We start from the raw sequence: 19,081 nt of genomic DNA, 5'->3' as shown, positions 1-19,081 counted from the left end.
CCCGAGTCTTTCTTACCTCACCTCCGAGGTCTTCGGCTGGCCATGCCGGATGCACATATGAGAGAAAGGACGTTCCAGAGTCGAACAAGGGTTGAGCTTTATTTCAGGGTCTAGTTACAAGTGCAGGGGGTCTTCCTTAGGAGGAAGAGGGGGAGATTTCCTAAGGAGGCTAAGATCTTAAGGGATTGGAAGTAGGCGGGGAGAGAGGGGGAGGGGAGAGAGGAAAGAAGAAAGCGGAGCCTACTGTCCTCTTGGCTCCTTACGTGCTAAGAGAGCTTTCAGCCTTCCTCAATACTACTTAACCTTCAGCCACACAGTTTGCATCTCAGTACCGTGCTGTTAGATAACAATAGTGTGCCCAGATCCGGGACCATCTCGAGGGCGGGGAGATCTCTCTCCCATCACGTTTCTCACGGGAAGAGGCGGAATTACTTGAGATAGCTCAGTTCACCTCTATTCCCTGCCATTTCCTGGGAGGGTCTCGTGAGAGCTCTAAGATTTAGAAGCTCCCACCTTTACCCGCCCGAGACTGTCCACACGGAATTGAGCTTCCAATCCCAACATCTCCCCTTCTTTGTTTTGCGCAGAGCGCACCTGGCTCTAGAGCAAACAGTGGCTGGAGGCTGAGTGGATTAAGAAGGCCTTTAGCATATGAGTACCCTACAACAAGACTTCATTCACACAGAAATCTGCAGCTAGCACAACTGACAAAGGGAGGCATCAAATAAAACAAAGATGAAACTAAATGGCTGAGTTACAACAGGGGAAGTGCAATCAACTAATCCCAAAGCATATTTTAAGAGGAGCAGCTGGTGTAGGCGCCTTACACATCACAACCCCCCTTAATCTTGCAAATGGATCTATACAGGTGGAAAATTGGTCACCCCTTCCCCCCCCAATGTCCTGGGTTTGTGATATCAAAGTCCTCCTTCAGCCGCTGAAAAAGATGCCTAGATGGGAAGCTGTCAGCAGCAGTGTCTGCGGTTGTGATGAGTGCTGCCTCCTCTCTGGGCAGCAAGGTTAAAGCTGTCAGCAGCAGGCTCAGGTGGTGTATGATCCTTCTCCGGGGTCTCCGGGCTCTCCTGCGTCTCCGCCGTCTCCGACATCGGTTCCCACTTACGGATCCTTCTAATGGGAATCCACGCATCACCTTTTCCTGTGGAGACACAAACATACCCTGGACCCCATATTAGTATCTTATACGGACCTTTCCATTTCCCTGAAGCCATATCCTTTACCATGGCCCATGTGTCTTTATATCCAGCCTGGGTATTACTTTCCTTGCGGGGTTGTCTTGGAAAAGTCACAAAATGTCTCATAGCTGGAGTAGTATGTGAATTTCTTGAGATATGCAAAAAATTGTGTGTATGCACAGCTGTATCAAGCTCTGATTGTGTTAGGCGACCTTTGATGTTGGGATTGGAAGCTCAATTCCGTGTGGACAGTCTCGGGCGGGTAAAGGTGGGAGCTTCTAAATCTTAGAGCTCTCACGAGACCCTCCCAGGAAACGGCAGGGAATAGAGGTGAACTGAGCTATCTCGAGTAATTCCGCCTCTTCCCGTGAGAAACGTGATGGGAGAGAGATCTCCCCGCCCTCGAGATGGTCCCGGATCTGGGCACACTATTGTTATCTAACAGCACGGTACTGAGATGCAAACTGTGTGGCTGAAGGTTAAGTAGTATTGAGGAAGGCTGAAAGCTCTCTTAGCACGTAAGGAGCCAAGAGGACAGTAGGCTCCGCTTTCTTCTTTCCTCTCTCCCCTCCCCCTCTCTCCCCGCCTACTTCCAATCCCTTAAGATCTTAGCCTCCTTAGGAAATCTCCCCCTCTTCCTCCTAAGGAAGACCCCCTGCACTTGTAACTAGACCCTGAAATAAAGCTCAACCCTTGTTCGACTCTGGAACGTCCTTTCTCTCATATGTGCATCCGGCATGGCCAGCCGAAGACCTCGGAGGTGAGGTAAGAAAGACTCGGGTAGCCCACACAGGCCTCTAGGCCTGGCACAGGGGTATCACCCGCCCCCTCTCCAGCCCTCATCAATACCAGGCAGTTGGTTGGCAGGGAACAAGAGAAGGGTGACCTAAGGAGATTCTTTACCAAGAGGTAGCATGGAGGAAATAGTAACCTGTACCAAGCACTTCTAAGTACTTCTCTTCTAGTTCTCTATTTAGCCCAGGATAATCCTGTCTTGGTTATCCCAGCTGTCCTGTCCTTTTCCATGGTGCCAGGAATGTTACATCCAAAGCTCCCCAATTAATACAGGCCATTTCAAGATTTCTCTGAATGGTTGACTTTTAATTCATATTCAGTAAATAATGAAAATGGATTTTCAAACATTTGAAAAAGCACTTGAAAAGGATGGCCTGTTCTCTGACATTTTGTAAAGTCAATGAGCACTTCTGCCCAGTGGCAGCTTGGTACATACTTTTGTCCATATTGAGCTTTCCTGGTGAGACCCAGGAGAAAAGAAAAGCTTTCTAAAATATTTTAATTGTAAGAGGAGTTCATTAGAGTAGATCTCATTACAATAAATTATCATTCACTGCTCTAAACCCTAACAAAATGGACACTGCTATCATTATAGTCTGTGGATGTTTGCAGGCGGACCCTATAATAAGCTGATCATAGATGACAAAGCCTGGCAATTTGTCCTCAGCCAAACCAGTTATTTCTCCCAAGGGGTAAATATCCTACCATTTGAAGGCTACAAAATTAAACTAACAACTCAGGTATAAAAAGTACAAATTCTGACTAGGAAACAGGTATATTTCCTTCTATCCATGATATTCCAATCCCGTGTTTTCACTTTTAGTCTGCTCCAAAAAAATCCTTTCTCCTGCTGGACACCAATTCCAAGTCAAGCTTTCCCTATTAGAACTATGACAGATTGCAGAGAGACACAATGGGATGATTGAAGACTGGTACTAATCACACCAATTGATATCAATTACTATGTCAGCTGTAGCATGCACAAGTCTGTAGGATTTACACCTCATTAGCTCAGCAGTGCTAAATGAATCAACAGAGTTCAGTGGTACCATTTTTAATTAATTGTTCCTGTAACAAGGCAAAAAAAAATTGCTAGCAGTAACTGAAAAGTGGCATCAAAACTTTCAGTGAACCAAAAAAGCACTTGGAGGAAGGGGAAACAACAATAATTAAATAATTTTTTTCTGATTTGAGTCAACACATTATACCTCTGTCAAACCCTCGGTGAGAGAATTATTCCAGGCAGGTGATTTAGCATGTGGATGGGCAAAAGCCAAGGAAACCTGAGACCTAATGAGCCTGTTTTCCTCCAGGCTTTTGGTAGGGTGGGAGTGGGAGTAAGAGGAAGGGGGTGTGGGGGATGGTAAATTGTGAAGGGATTCTTACTCATTGTTAGCTCTAAGTCCTCCCAAGAGGAATCAGCTCAGGGCCAGGGGAGCTCATTCTTTACCCAAACACCATTCAGGTAACCTCAAATCTGAAGCATAAACATAAGTCAAGAAGTTGGTACTTACTCAGGGAGAGAGGGCATAGGCAGAGGGTTGCCTAAAAATGAATAACAATTGGCCCTCCAAGGGAAAAAGTGTACATGGGACACATTTTTCAATTTAACCTGCATTATTAACATTTTCTCAATTACTTTGTTAAGTTTAGACAATTGACAGAACAATTAATTCAGCTCTGATTTGTAGCTTTTGCCGATATTTGATTTCTAAATGCTTACAATGAAAATTTAACAATCAAGTCTTGCAAAGAAGCTGGTATGAACTGGCTCCAGCACACCCCTGACTATAGGAAAAAGAAGGGAGAAAGCAGGGATGTAAAAAAAAAAAAAAAGTGCCTGGACAACTGAACTCAAAGTACTTGTAAGTGTCTTCAGTCCCAATCTCCAGCAGTTCAAAGACCATCAGCATCCCTTACTACATAATACACTTGACACTTGGTCATCCAGCATTTGCTTGAGGATCTCCACTGAGGGGGAAGCATCCTGTGATACAGCACATTCCCCTTTTTGATAACTGATAATTGTCAGGAAGTTTCTTCTGATATTCAGCTTAAATCGGTCTCTTTACAGCTTCCCTTAGTTCTGACCTTTGGAATCATGTAGAAAAAGTCTAACCCCTCTTCCCTGAGCCAGCACTTGAAATACTTCAAAGAGTACTTAAAGAAAGCTACCTTTCCCTTTACAACTTCACTTTTCCAGGATAAATACCCCCAATTTCTCCCATCAGTTCTCCTACAAGCCATTCACCATCTCAGTTACCCTGCTCTCCAGCCTCTCCAACTTCTCAACAATGGCTTTCCTCAAATATGTCACCTGGTACTGAGCACAATACTTGACACAGCAAAGCTCACTTCCCTGGTACTGGACAAATTGCCCCTCGAAGATTGTATTAGCATTTTTGACCACCAAATCATACTGCTGAATATTCTTGGGTTTTGCAATCCACTAAGATCCTGAACTCTTTTGCAAATGAATTCCTGTCTAGACATACCTTCTTCATCTTATACCCACGAGGTTGATTTTACTTTTTTCCCCAACTGAAGGCTTTACTTTTGTCCTTATTAAATTTCTTATTAGATTATATCCAATATTCTAGTCTGTTTAGATCTTTCTGGATTCTCACTCCTTCAATCAACGTGTTAACTATACCTCCGAACCATCTGAAAATCTGATAACCTTGCCACCAATGCCTTCACAGCAAACAACACAAGACCAAGCACATATCTCTTGAGACAGCTACCTGGAGACTTCCTACTAAGTTAACAATTCAATCCAATCCAATAAATAACTTTTAAGAACCTGCTATGTGCCAGGCACTGTGCTAAGCACTGGGTATAATTAATAAAAAGACAGTCCCTGCCCCCAAGGAGTTTATAATCTAATGAGGGAAACAACACACAAAAAGGGAAATTTAACATTAAACCAAGGAATGAAGGAAACATTTATTATGCACTTACCATGTTCAAAGAGCTATGCTAAGCACTGGGCACTACCTATAAAGACTGGGCTGGAAGCAGTGCCATTGGTCTGGGAGATACTGCCACTCCCAGGGCTCTGGCACCAATTTGAGTACCATTGGCAACTGATCCACAATTGTTACTAGTGTGATGAGAAATTGGGGCCCCTCTCTTCGATAATTTCTCTTTTCAATGATGGGTGTAGGAGCTAGGCATGAAGTAGGTCTGGTGGTTTGGGGAGTACTACCATTTCCAAGGCTCTTGGGCTTGGGATCCTGGGGTATGTCCATCAGGGTCTGAGGGGAAAAGGAGGTCAAGGTGCTGGTGGCAATTTGACATGGCTGGCATGGATACATTTATCAATCACATTAGTCAATTCTTTTGGGACCCAAAGATGTAATCTGGGTCTGATGATTTGAAGACTCATTAGTGGCAACTAGGTACTCCCTTATAGCTCCCTACTTATCGTGGATATTAACTCCCCATTATTGATTTGTTTTCTGTCCTTTCTAACCTAAAGATCCTTCTCTTTTTCAGGCAAAATGGAAGCAAAATAGGGGTTCAGCAGTCCTACATTGTCTCCATTGTCCTTTAGCACCACCTCAAGCAGTGGGTCTATCTTTCTTTTTTCCAGGATAGCTAAAAAACAAAACAATGCAACCCCCTTTTTTGTTTTCCTTAGTTTTCCTTGCTCATCTCAGCTCATTCTAAGCTTCAATGTTTCTAACACCATTATTTTTATCCATCTTCTATATAAGTTTTTATAAAAGCTGTTAATTACCCTATGCATTTACATCACTCTTTAGAACACTTCCCTTTTTCCTTCTCATTGGAGTAGTTTCTCTTTGTGTCTTCAGCATTTCATTTTTGAGATTTTCTCATCTCTCATTGGTTTATTTCCTCTGTAAAATTTTCAGACATGGGACCCTAGGTATCCTTTCTGCACTCTTAAAATCTGTGATGACAATAATGATAGGCAATGCATTCTCCCCCTTGGTGGCTCTGGAGGGGGGCCAGTTAGCTTCATTTGTCAGTGTTATCAGAGATACTGCCAAAATAGTCCATTAATCTCCTTCTGAGTTTCAACAGTCCCCCCTCCCAAATCCAGATTTCCCTCTTGACCAATCCCCCCCAAAGAGATTATTTCTAACATTAAAACAGGGTTTTAATGTTGTCTAGACATAGACTCAGGGCTCTAAAATTAAACACAGAACCCCAAGTTTCTTGACTTATTTGTCCTGAAATGCATGCTGTTGTTCAATTCATTAAATAAAATGTTAATGTGGCCAGAGCTAGGATACCTAATATCAACTGACATCTCACATAATGGTAGCAGTGCCAAGGACCCATCTGCTCAAAGATCTTCCCATGTCCTACACAATGGAAGTACTGGCCCAGAGAAGCCCTAAATAAATACTTAAGAATGAATGAGAGAATGAATGAATGAATGATAATCTTTTAAGAGATCATCTTGCAAAAGGGCTACTTTATAGACACATTCATCATATTGCAAATTCAAAATTTTCCTACCTGAAGGTACAGGATTAAAAATTTATCATCAATGCTGTAGAGAAGTATAAATTATTCCAAGGATGGCATTTCAGCAAACTGGGAGGAAAATGGTAAGTTCAATCTGCTGAAAACAAGATTCTTCCTGATTGTACACCCTTCACTGTCCTCCCCACCGAGGACTTCAGATATACATCCACCACCTGTTTCCTTCATAGATTTCAAGAAGGTCTTTTTTATTCAGAACTAAGAAGTGACTTTTTTTGTCATTGTCTTTACTGTTGCTCCATCTGAAATCTGCCTTCCTTCCCTTCTGGGCAGACAAATGCAATCCTCCTTAAGTACAAAATTGTGTATCTGCTGCATCAGCTCCTTAGAGGCCTGCGTCACTTGGGAAGCCCCTGAATGCCCAACATTAATTGTCAACATGATGGCTAAGAGTGGTCCACGGGCAAGTCAAGTAAGGAAGGGGAAGCTGAATGGCCCCTTCTTTGCCAGAAAAGTCACTTCATGTCCTCAATCACAGCTTCTGTTAACCACTTCAGATCTTAAGTATAATGTTTTCTCTGCTGAGAGGATACCATTAGCACATTAAGCAGTTAGACGGTGAACTGAATAGCACCAGGGGAAATCACCTCAAAGTGGGAACCTCTTAGACTTTTGGTTTCAGACCACTTTAAGAAAGAAATTGGTTCGGAACCATTTTTGATCTCATCATCCTTACTATTAAGGAGAAGTGCAGAACATAAATACATCTTTATTTTAAATATATATGTACATATACATGTGCATATAGAGAGAGGTAGAAAGATAGATGAACAGAGTGAGAGAGTGACAGACAGATAGACGGATATTTTTAGAAAAAAGAGCTGGAGGTCTCCTCCATATCATCCCTCAAGGAGGCCTACCTCTGCTTCTTGGAGACAGTAGTACAGCACTGGATGTGGAGATGAATAATTCAGAAAGCTTTAGCAAAGCTTTAAACAAAGGATGGATGTTATCCATGTCTTTACCCTATCCCCAGACTGCTGGAGGGGTCACTAAAGGTAAGGAACTTCAAAGCTTACCTCACTTGAAAGCTGGAAGAGAGGAAGGAGAAAGACCACATGGTACAATGGAAAGAGCATTTGTAGTCAGTCAGTCTGAATTTGTAGTCAGAGGCCAAGAGTTCAAAGTCCACTTTTCTCAATTACTGTTTCCTCACCTATAAAGTGAGAGGGTTGGACTAGATCAGGAGTGAGGGAATCTGTGGCCTTGAGGCCACATGTGGCTCTCTTGGTCCTCAAGTGTGGCCCTTTGACTGAATCCAAACTCCCCAGGACAAATATTCATTGTTTATATGTTTTCAAAGAAGACTGATAACACCACAGTGTTGGAGTTAGGGTACAGTAGGTTTGGCAGTGGCTGATCAGTCCAAAATGAGTTCAGAAGGCAACACCATAGATTGGGCACAAGTGGTCCATTAGAACATTTAGAGTGAAAGTGGCTCTAGATTTGTGCAGCTCACATCTCCTTTGTGCTTCTTGATTCTGCTTTGCTCATGGAGCACAACGCCCGCTTTGAGGTAGGCATACCATGCTGGACAGCGCTGTGCTGGTATTTCCCATGTCTCACAGTCAATACTAAAGTTCTTCAGATAAACCTTGAAAATGTCCTTGTATCACTACTTCTGACCACCATGTGAACATTTACCTTGTACAAGTTTTTGGTAAAATAGTCTTTTAGGTAAGTGTATGTTTGGCACTCAGGCTATGTGGCCAACCCATCAGAGTCGCACTCTTTGCAGTAGAGTTTGAACGCGTTACAGATCAGCTCTAGAGAGGATCTCAGTGCTTATTACCTACCTTGCCAGGTGATCTTCAGGATCTTCCTGAGACAATTCAAGTGTAAGCAATTCATTTTTCTGGCATGGCACTGACAGACTGTCTAGGTTTCACAGGCATATAGTCAGCATTTTGGCTCTGTAGACCTTCAGTTTGGTAAGCAGTCTGATACCTCTTCTCTTCCCAAACACTGAGCTAGCTCTGGCAATGCATGTGTCTATCTATGCGGACTGTCCTGGAATGGATATTGCCAAAGTAAGAGAACTTATTTATCCACAGCATTCAAAATTCAAAACCTATTTACTCTCACTAATGGTTCCACATATGGACGTTGTGGGACTGGTTGGTGGAGCACCTATGTTTTCTTAGTGTTAACTGTTAGGCCAAAATTAACATACATGGCAGAAGAATGATTCATACTTTGTTGCATCCCCATCTCAGAGGCTGCATTTAGTGTACAATTATCTGCAAATAAAAAATTGCACATCAGCTCTCCCTGCACTTTAGTCTTGGCTTGTAGCCTTTTCAAGTGAAATAGTTTATCATCATTGCAGTAGCTGGTCTTGAAGCCATTTTCCTCCTCATCAAAGGCATCTGACAGCATTGAGGAAAACATCATGTAGAGTATGGGAGCAAGAACACAACTCTGCTTCCTTCACTGGTGACGGGGAAAGCATGAGAGCATTCATCACCCAGAACCTGAGCAAGCATGCCATCATAAAATTGTCATTTAAGTAGCTAGGTACCTACAAGATATATACACAGTAGATGACAGTAATCTCAGAGGGCAAAGCACTAACAGATGGGGGAACAGAAAAGGACTTTTGCAGAAAGTGGGATTTGAGATTAGTCTTGAAAGAAGCCAGGGAAACTCAGAGGCCTAAGAAAGAAGGGAGAACATGAGGGACATAGACATGAGGGACAGTGAGTGGCAAGGGCATGGAGGAAAGAGATTCCATACTGGGAGTAAGGAACAGCAAATAGACCAGTTCAGCTGGATCTGAGAGAGCAGGGAGGGGATTAAAGTATAAGAAGACAGGAAAGGTACAGAGATTCCTGGGTAGGAAGAGTTTTAATTACTAAACAGAGGAATTTGCATCTGATCCTGGAGATAATGAGATAATAAGGAGCCACTGGTGTTTACTGAATGGGAGAGGGAAGGGCAGTTGGTCAGATCCAGGCTTTAGGAAGATCACTTAGGCAAATGAGTGGAGGATGGATTGGAGCTGGGAGAGATTCAAGGCAGTGAAACGAATTAGAAGCTTATTATAATAGTCCAGGTGAAAGGTAATGAAGTATTGAACCTAAATATTAGCTGTGCAAGTGGAGGTGAGGAGGGGACATATACAAGAGATGCTGCAAAGGAAGAAATGACAATGTTTGACAATGGAGTTGAGAATGATGCTAAGGTTGTGAGTCTGTGTGGTTGGGGGAGTGGTGGTGTCCTAACACCAAGAGGGAAAGGGGGAGATTTGAGGGAGAAATATAATAAGTTCTGTTTTGGACAGGTTGAGTCTGAGATGTCTAGGGTACATCTAGTTGAAATGTCCAAAAGGCAGTTAGCAATGCTGGACTCCAGTTTGGTTGAGAGACCAGGGCAGGATGTATAGACCTGGGAGTCTTCTCTATAAAGAGAAGTGATAACTGAATCCACAGGAGCTGATGAAGTCACCAAATGGGAGAGCATAGAGAGAAAACAGGGCCTTGGTAAACACCCAAAATTAGTGGACATGACATGGATGAAGAATCAGCAAAGGAGACCAAGAAGTACAGATAAATAGAGACAGTGTCAGAAAAACCTAGAGAGGAGAGGATATCCAGGAGCAGATGGTGATGAATCATACCAAATGCTGAAGTCAAGAGGGATGCGGCTGGAGAAAAGGCCATTAGATGTGGCAATTTAGAGATCGTTATGAGATCATTGGTAACTTTGGAGAGAGCAGTTTCGGTTAATGATGGGGTTAGAAGTCAGATTGCCAGGGAGTTAGAAGGCAATGAAATTAGAGAAAGCGGAGGCACCAAGTCCAGACAGCTTTCTCAAGGAGTTTAGCCAAGACTAGCAAAGAGATAGCATCGAGAAAGGATGTTTGAGGGAGGGAAATCAACAGTGGGGAGGCCCAGTCAGTTGCTAGGAGATAACAGAACACAGGCCAGAGAGGTATCTACTCCATAGCAACCTTTCTTCACTATGCCCTGTACATAAGTTTACCTCAGAGTTGTGCACTTCCCCACAGCCATGGAGATTTGTGGCCAACTGTCTACAGCGTAGACCAACCTAAATCCTAACGTGGAGTCCCTGAAGATCCGAGAAAGGTGGCAAAGGTATGAGAGAGAGAGACAAGCTTTTTCATATTCTTTTTTTTGTTGTTGTTGATGTTTCTTTTCTGTGGAAACAACATAATTTGAAAACATTCAAAATAAGTCCCTTAATTGTATAATTCTCAAGGGTTTCCAGGGCCTGAACATACCAAATAAACTTATGGTACAAATTGCAAAACAATTGACAATAATTATCTATTGAACAATTTTAAAGGCAAGAGCCTACAAAGAGATAGTGAATGCCATTTAAATAGTGCTTTAAGATCTGTAAAGTGCTTCACATATATTAACTCATGGGATGTTCACAGTAATCATGTACACTACTAGCCCCATTTTACAGATGAGGTCACAGAGGCCTGTGATGCCATTCCTCTTGAGGTGGAATTCAGATGCCTGTTTGTTTTTAGCTCCAGCAGGAGTCAACCAGAAGTTTCCCCTCTAGCACACTGACTCTCAATGAGAAAGGGAGAGAGACTTGATGTTGGATGCCAATGGCACTGGGAGCTCCCAGGGGGGATACTTCCTCTACCAATGAAAGTTGGCATCATCTCAGCAAACTGTGTAGACTTAGAGAGCTGCCTAGATCACTGACTTGCCCAGGGTCACACAGCCTGAATGAATCGTTCGGTTCAGGTCTTCTTGACTGTATCATGGGCTTTCCATCCATCATGTTACCATTGTCTCTCAGTGGGCAATGATAAAATCCATTCATGCCACCCTCCAGGGCCCTGCCTTGCTCCTACACAGTCCCAGAAGGCTTCTCAGAGAGGAGTTAACAGAAATGCAGGGTAACTTCAAGGTTACCTTCACAGGTTACTCCCAGATGGTGCTCAGACTCTGGTGTCTCACTTTCTCACCAAATAACACCCTGTGAGAGGAACCCGCTTCCGCTGGTCACTTCAGGAACCTGCATCCAACATAGCTGGGCTGCCCTGCCTTCTTGTCTTCTTTTATTCCATAAATGGCATTTTAACAGCACAGTCTCACAAAGAGATATTTAACAACCCCTCTATGAGGAAGGAAAAGAATCAGCTACATTCCTTGGTACCACCAACTAAAATTCCTGCCCTCCCACCCCTGGAGCCTGGAGTGTGTTGGTAAATGCTTAACAACCAGCTCTCCAGAAAACAAACCAACTTGTACCTACAACATACTTTTAAGTTTAATTTGCATTAATAACATTTTTTCCATCATTTTCTTTACTCTAGACAATCAACAAAACAATAAATCTGAGTTGTAGCCTTTGCCCATTTCCAAGGTGTAGATGCTCATACCGAAAACTTCACAATAGATCACCACTTCAAGCTACTTCAGCACATCCCTGTCCCATATCCACCTGCCCCACTTTCTATATTAAAAAGTCAACCCTAGTCAATATATTTGTTGTTCAGTTATGTCCGACTCTTGGTGATCCCATCTGGCATTTTCTTGGCAAAGATACTGGAGTGGTTTCCCATTTCCTTCTCCAGCTCATTTTACAGCTGAAAGTAAACAGGGATCAATGACTTACCCAGAGTCACACAGCTAGTAAGTGTCTAAGGTCAGATTTGAACTCAGGAAGAAGTCATCCTAATTCCAAGCCCAGCACTCTATCCACTGTGCCACCTACTTGCCCTCAATACACATATTAAAGTCAATAGTTCTTGGTCCCCTGGTCTCCAGAAGCTTAGCTAATCACTCTAAAAAGAGTTTGAAGTAAATACTTAATGTTTTTCAGGTGCCAGAGTCACGTCAGATTTTACCTTCAGACCTGGGCCCCTCACTCCCAAGCTCTAAAGATTTCAAAGCCTTTGAGCCTCAAGTCTATGATTCAGCTTGCCAAAGAATATGTTTTGGTGCAATCCTACAACGGTTGTGTTTATGAAATAAAGATCAGACTCTGGCAGTGACAACGAATTTAATCAGTGCCCAGTGGGCTCTGATTTTCAAAGAGAAGAAAACCACTCTCCTCCAAGTGATTGTTTTCAGATGTCACTCCAGGGTGAGTCACCCACCCTCTCTCGGTCAGTCAGTGACAGGCTCAGGCCTTTGCAGCAAAGCAGCTGCTTTGTTCATAACTTCATCTAAAATGACATCATGAAATTAAAAAAAAAATCCACCAACAAACCAGAGCCCTCTGTATTTATGTATAACAGGCTGGGCACAATCCCCAGCAGCACCTGGCATTGGGATTTTTTCTTGGATGGCACCTGCACTCAATTCTTTCATTCTCAAATAAACATATACTCATACACACACACACACACACACACACACGCACACACGCGCGCACACACACACACACACACACACACACGCACGTGTGCACGGCCCTCCTCCCTTCTCCCTTCAGCGCCAGAGGAACAGATGGACCGATCATCTTCCTTATTCTGCCGTAAGGACCCCTGCTGCTGCAGGAGAAGGATGCAGTTGTAATACGTGTAATTAGGCAAGACGAAGGACAGTGAAGTCTGTTAAAGGGGCCAGGCTGAGATAAAGCCTGTGGATTATAGGTGGTCTCTTTCCATGGACCGCCCCCCAAATCTGGAGGATGACCAGACTGAGTGGGGGCTGGGGGCTTTCTGCCCCTCCAATAAGGGCTGTTGGTGTTGGTTTCTTCTGCACTAAGGCAAGTTTATTTTTATATTCTGCTGCCACAGTGATTTATGCTGTGGAACACCTCTCATTAATGTTGATAAGTTGCCTGTCTAAATCTCTATCTGTGTATTGACATGGCGGCACCCTCCCTCCCTTTGTCTCTATGCCTGAATGGCCATGTTCATCACTAGATCAGTCTTCTGCCCAAAGGGAAGACAAATCCATCTCATCACCCCAGTGGTGAGATGGACCAGGGACAGGCAGAGTAGACTACTCAACAAGGTACAGGATGGGGGCAAATCAAATCCTTCCTACTGAGTACTCATGTAACTTTGTCTCTCCCTCCCTCCCTCCTTTTCTCTCTCTCTCTCTCTCTCTCTCTCTCTCTCTCTCTCTCTCTCTCTCTCTCTCTCTCTCTCTCTCTCTCTCTCTCTCTCTCTCTCTCCTTGCTATCAAAGAGGTTGCATTCTACTGGGGGAGACAACATATCCACAGGTAAGTACAAAGTCATTTCTGTGAGGAGGAGAACATCCATCACCAGGGGAATCAGGAGAGGCCTCTCCTAAAGGGTAGCACTTGAATCAAGCCTTGAAGACAGCTGGAGATTCCCGCAGGCACAGGAGAGAATAGGCCCATTCTAGCCATGTGCATTGCCTGTTTGGAGACAAAGACCAGGATATGGAATAATAGCATATCTGGGAAATATAAGTCTGTTTGGCGGAGCCTGTGAAGGGAGTGATCTGAAATAAGTCTGTTAAGAAATATTGGAGCCAGATGGTAACAGGCTTAAAATGTCAGCAGAAGAGATTGTATCTGATCCTAGAGGCAGCAGAAAGTGAGGAGAGCTTCTTGAGGAGGGGGGTGACACAGTCAGACCCATGCTTGAGTGATGGGGAAGAGAATTTGGAGAGGGGTGAGACTGGAGGATGGGAGACCCTTTAGAATAAAAATCTGAACTGGGTTGTATAATCAGAAGAAAGGGGCCATATGCCAGAGATACTGTGAAAGTATCAATGGAAAACTGACTGGATATGTGGGGTGAGAACGAGTGCAGTCCAGGATGTCTCTAAGGTGATGAACCTGAGTGACTGGAAATATAGTAACAATATTAATAATTAGGAGAATTTATAGTGTTGACTACCTTCTCTCGTTTGATCCTCACAATAACCCTGCAAGGTAGGTTCTATTATTATCCCCATTTTACAGATGAGGAAATTGAGGCAGAGGTGAAGTGACTTGCCAGGGTCACCTCGCTAGGAAGTATCTGTCATTTCATGAGGTCCTGTTCCTCCCCTTCTGTATGACTTGGTCCCATCCGATCTTTCCAATTTTATTGCATATTCTTCCTCTTCATACACTCTGTGGTGCAAACATTTTTATCACTCGTTCCCTTGTCTACCCACCTTCCCCTCTTGAAATCCTCAGCTTTCCTCAACACTCAGTTCAAGAACCCATTGTGCAGGAGATGGTGCCCTCAGTGACTGACACCTTACCTCCTAGAAGGTTCCCTTGTTTAGTCTATACCTCTATTTGTCCTGTCGTCTATTCCTGTGAAGACTTTATCAGGACAGGGGACAAGTGGGATCCCCATCTGTATCACTGAATGGAAGCTCCTAGGGGCAGGAGCACTTTTCCTTTTGCTTAGTACAGTGTCTGGAACAGCGCAGGTATTTAAATAAATGCTTTTTGATTGACTGAAGGACACAAACCAAGCTGGGACAATGTGGCTGATACTGACCTGGAGTCCACACAGTCTAAGACCCCACTTAGTTCAACCCATCAAGTTTAGGTTGCTGTTGTTATTTTTACTCGTTTGTATTACACCCCATAAATCAAATCCTGAGCATAGTTCTGTTGATGAAGGCTGGCAAACCGGCCCCTGGCAACCCCAGATTAAAATGTAATTGGGAAATACTTAACAAAATAAATAAAAGTACAATACAACACAGACGATGTTAGTATGTGGTTCTCTTAAGTCAGTGTGCAGCCTGTAGGGATTTTATGTATGGTTTAATGGCCTCCATGATATCTGAGTTTGGCACCACTGCCCTAGACCACCACCAGTCAATCAGTTAAGTGAGTCAGTCAATATACATTTAATTAAGTGCTTGCTACAACTATGTGCTAAGCACTGGGGCAGCAAAGAAAGGTGAAAAATAATCCCTTACTTAAAGGAATTTACAGACTAATGGAAAAGACAACATAAATAACCATGGATAAATAAGACAGGAAAGCTTTTCCCTATATAATCAAATCGATGGGATCCTGGCTGAAGTCCATCAGCCCTCTCTTGAAGAGAAGAGCTTTGGGAGCCTCCAAATAAGTCCCTGATGTATTTGATCTGGTCCTGCCAATAAACTACTTCAAAATCCTCTGAAGGCATTTGAATTAAGTCAAGGTACTCCCTGGCTTCCTTTAAGTCCCAACTAAAATCCCACCTTCTACAGTCATGACCAAGTCTCTGTGACTCCATGTACAGTTTTCTTTAGCAAAGATACTACAGTGGTTTGCCATTTCTTTCTCCAGCTCATTTTACTGATGAAGAAACTGAAACAGAATTAGTGACTTTCCCAGGGTCACACAGCTATTAAGCATCTGATGCCAGATTGGAATCCAGGCATTCCTGACTTCAAGTCCGGTACTGTATCCACAGAACCATGTCTTAAAAAACAAGGTATGCCAGTGCAAATACACTGAGAATACTCAGGGTGTGGTCAGTCTTAAAAGGATAAGTGCTTTTGGTTTCTGAAAATTGTGTCCATTGTAAAGAGCATTCTTGCCAAGGTTTTCGGTTTTGCTTGAATGGGTTGTATTTATACAAGGTAGGCCTCTGAAGGATTTCAGAATATTTAGCCAAATCCAATAAGGTGAAACCACCAGGTGACAGAGTCAGGACCCAAAAAGATCTTGATTGTCTAGAACAGTGGTCGGTTATATCAAGATGAAATTAGAGATAGTGGTGAAGTCGGGCAACCAATACACAGTTATTAAGCATCAGACACTCTGCTAAGGGCTGAGCATACAAAGAAAGGGAAACGATAGTTCCTACTCTCAAGGATCTCATAGTCTAAAAGAAGTCTTAAAAAAACAAAGCAAAGCCAACCCAAACCACAATTTCACAAATACAAGGTAGGCTACACAGCAGTTAATCCAAAAACATTCTTGCAAACTACAAGCTCAAAATGGCATCAGTTCAACACGACAGAAAAAAAAAAACCTAATACGACACCAGAGTATATATCACAAGAGATATAACTCAGTATTAGGGAGGTGATAGTTACTCTTTGTGCCAGCGATTGGGTAATGAATGGGGGTTTCATATAAGAATCAGACAGGTCAGTAGGTAAACGCAAGGGTCTTTTATTAAGGCATGCTTTAACTCATACACGGGAAGGTTTCAAGGTCTGAAATGAAAGAATTGCGGACAAGGACAAAAGAACATAAGAAACAAGCCATGAGTACACCCAGGGGAGCTTCAAACAGGGTAGCTCAGGGACAAAGGTAATGGCATGTAAGGTTTATTTCTGGAGAGAAAAATGGGGAATGACAGTATTTTCATTCAAGAGCATCTGGTTGATTTTCCATCTCTGATAACAGAGGTTGGGAGATGATTGGCTAGCTACACAGCTATGGGATATAGCACTTTCCAGAAAAGACCAACAGAAGCTGAGATAGCCAAATTGTAAGTGAGACCTATGAGTCAAAGAGAGGCCTATCAAACCTGGTCAGACTACATCAAGAGTATCATGTTTGGTTTTGGGCACCATATTTGACAAAGGTCATTAATAAGCTGGTGAACAGAATACCAGCCTTGGAGACCTGGGATAAAATTTTGCCTCAAACATTGAGTATGTGATCTTTGGCAAGGCTGACCTGAGTCTCAACTGTTATCTTCTCCCACTGGTGAGTTCCTTCCAAAACCTCTTTTGAGGAACCAGACCAGACAACCTCCATTCTCCAAACTCTGCCACCATGTGGGTATCTCCTCCTGTCCCTTTTTATGTATTATCTTCTCCAATTAAAATGTAAATTCCATGAAGGCAAAGATTGTCTCCCTTTTTTCTTGTATTTATATCCTTAGTGTAAGTAGAGCTCAGGCACAGAGTAAGCATTTAAAAATGTGTTTTGAGTTGAACTGAAAGATCTTGAGGTAAACTAGGTCTTGTGATGATCATTTGAAGAAACAGGAGATGTTTATTTAGCCTCAAAGATAAGGAGGATCTGGAGGGAACAGGATCAGTATTTTCTCATACTATTTAATAAATTAGGTCATATTCTGTTTGAGCCCTAGAGAACAAGAAACTAGCAGAAGTTACAAAGAAGCAAATTTAGATTTTATATAGCAAAAAAATCTTCCTAACAATTAGAGTTGTCCAAATATGGGTTGGGCTGATTTGGGAGGGCCCCCTCCATTGGAGGGTTTTGAGCAAAGGCTGAGATGATCACTTGTTGGGTATATTTTATAGGGTATCCTTATTCAGGGTATGGCTTGACTACATGGCCTCTGAGCTCCTATCCAACTTGGAAATTCTATGTACTTTTTAAAACCTTTCCTCTATAAATTAGGCAAGATTCTTTCCAACCCATCAGTAAATGGAGCCACGGTGGAAAGAATCTAAGAAAGACCCCTCTATATGTGCTTCTGTAAACGAGCCAGTTAGTGGTTGGCTGTATAACAGTAGTACATCTCTCACTTTTCTCATTAACTTGAGTTTAGAAGGCAGATTTCATCTTCTGAGATGTTTTAGAGAACTTTGCTTGTTTTTTTCCTCAGGCCAACTCATATGAGTAGCTTCTATTTTAAGTCAATAAATCCTCTAATCCCATGGATCCAACTACCAGACTCCATTAACAAGATGGATAACTTTGAAAGAAGGAACACACTACTCTAAACTAGAAAGCACAGCCTCTATCCCTTCATTGCAAAGAAGGGGACTATGGATATGGCATACTGCCTATATTGCCAAGCTTACTTTTGCTGAATATTGTTTTTCTCTTTTTAAATCAATGACCTCAGAAATGAATTGGATCTGTTAAAAAATCAATAAAAATTCAATTAAATTTAAAAAATCCATAAGGCACAGAACTTACATGGGAAACTAGCAGATCATGGCATATTTTAAGAAAAACAACTACAGATATACATTGCAAGATCCCTTTTGGGGCTAAGTCCCTTTCTCAAGAGCTCAGGTAGCTGAATAACCTAAGAATTTCATATTCATCCTTCTGTCCTAGCTTATCTTTTCACATCTTTGGAGAGCAGCTTTCCTTATCTAAGAAACAAATGGCCTCTATAGAGAGCTCTGAACAGCAAAGTAATTTATCTGCTTGACATGTGTTTCCCTGTTTGTTTTCTCCAGCCTTGAGACACTAGTGGTGTCCGCTCTGGATGGCTATACCCCTAGTCACTCCAGAGGCATGAATCAATTTCTCAGCCACATTATCACTTGCTGCCTTAAATCTAGTCTAATCAAGGCTTCTCCTGCTTGATAGGGATTAAAACCTACATATAAAGGATTTTTTTATGGGTGAAAGGGAGAAGAGGATGACAGTAACAGTTTGGGGATTTGGAAGTCTTAAAAAATAACTGGCAACAATTTTGTTTTTAGAAATGGAGGCATATAACAAACCAAATCATGGAAATGAGTTTGGGTAGAAGTTGCTGTAGTAGCTTTACTCTCTACAAGTTACTGTTGTTCAGCTATTTCAATCATGTCCAACTCTTTGCGACCCCGTTTAGGGATTTCTTGGCAAAGATACTGGAGTGGTTTGCCATTTCCTTCTCCAGCTCATTTTACAGATGAGGAAACTGAGGCCAACAGAGTTCAGTGACTTATCCAAGGACACACAGCTTGCAAAAATCTAAGGCCAGACTTGAATTCTGGAAGACTCATCCTCCTGACT

Source organism: Notamacropus eugenii, chromosome 3, assembly GCF_028372415.1.
Source record: "Notamacropus eugenii isolate mMacEug1 chromosome 3, mMacEug1.pri_v2, whole genome shotgun sequence".
Classification (NCBI taxonomy): Eukaryota; Metazoa; Chordata; class Mammalia; order Diprotodontia; family Macropodidae; genus Notamacropus; species Notamacropus eugenii.
The sequence above is the reverse complement of the archived record's forward strand: the minus strand, read 5'-3'. Positions refer to the sequence as shown.